Genomic DNA, 1,034 nt, shown 5'->3' on the forward strand with positions numbered 1-1,034 from the left:
TTGTTACTGCTGCTGCTGCTGCTGCTGCTACTGCTGCTGCTACTGCTGCTACTACTGTTGTTACTGCTGCTGCTGCTGCTGCTGCTACTGCTGTTGCTACTGCTGCTGCTGATGGTGTTGCTGTTGCTGCTGCTACTGCTGCTGCTGCTGCTAGTGCTACTGCATATATATATATGCATGCAAAAATAATTCTTGATAATAATCATTCTTACGTTCTACTGTTTATTGCGTATGCATTATCTTTGAATATATTGTGCGTTGCTAGTGAACGTACGTCATACGTGTATGTGTGTGTGTGTGTGTTGCAGGAGTGCCGTTCACGTTCTGGGAGCAGTACATGCATCTGCGACACTACCTGATGGTGGCTCTCATCGTCACGACGCTCGTAACCTTCATCATCATCACACTCGTACTCATGAATCCCTGGCTAGCTGCGGTCGTGGTACGTATAGCGCTAGTAGTGCAGCTGAGAGGGTGCATGTCCCCCGGGGTACTGCCGGAACGTACCCTGGGTACGGTCCGGTATACCGGAACGTACTCTGGGTACGGTCCGGTATACCCTGGTACTATCTAATATGCCGGACCGTACCTCGCCTACTCCACTAACGAGTCTGGCGCCTACGCCTACTCCCTAACCCTAACCCTAACCCTAACCATATCAGATAGTGACCAGGGTACGTTCCGGTATACCGGACCGTACCCAGGGTACGTTCCGGCAGTACCCCGGCAGTACCCAGGGGGACATAGACCCTATGAGCGTACGTAGCGCTAGTAGTGCAACCTGCGCTCGTCCATGCCACTGGTCTCTATACTGAGCTGTATATACTAACAGTCTATATAGTTATAGTAATAAATTAAGTATAGTTATAGTAATAGTTATAGTATATTAGTCTATAGTTAGTATATAGTGATCAGTGGTCCACGTCACTGAGCTGTATATAATATCATATATATTATTATTATATGTATTATTATTATATATATTATTATTATATATATTGTTATTATATATATTGTTATTATATATATTATTA

General features: G+C 44.7%; 1 protein-coding gene across 1 annotated transcript in view; it reads left to right on the forward strand.

The window, feature by feature from the left end:
• Positions 1 to 1,034, forward strand: part of LOC106812086 (protein patched homolog 1-like) — a 14,912-nt gene that overhangs the window by 1,956 nt on the left and 11,922 nt on the right. The gene's annotated exons all lie outside the window — the stretch shown is intronic.

The sequence above is a fragment of the Priapulus caudatus genome, unplaced genomic scaffold, assembly GCF_000485595.1.
Source record: "Priapulus caudatus unplaced genomic scaffold, Priapulus_caudatus-5.0.1 Scaffold607, whole genome shotgun sequence".
Classification (NCBI taxonomy): Eukaryota; Metazoa; Priapulida; class Priapulimorpha; order Priapulimorphida; family Priapulidae; genus Priapulus; species Priapulus caudatus.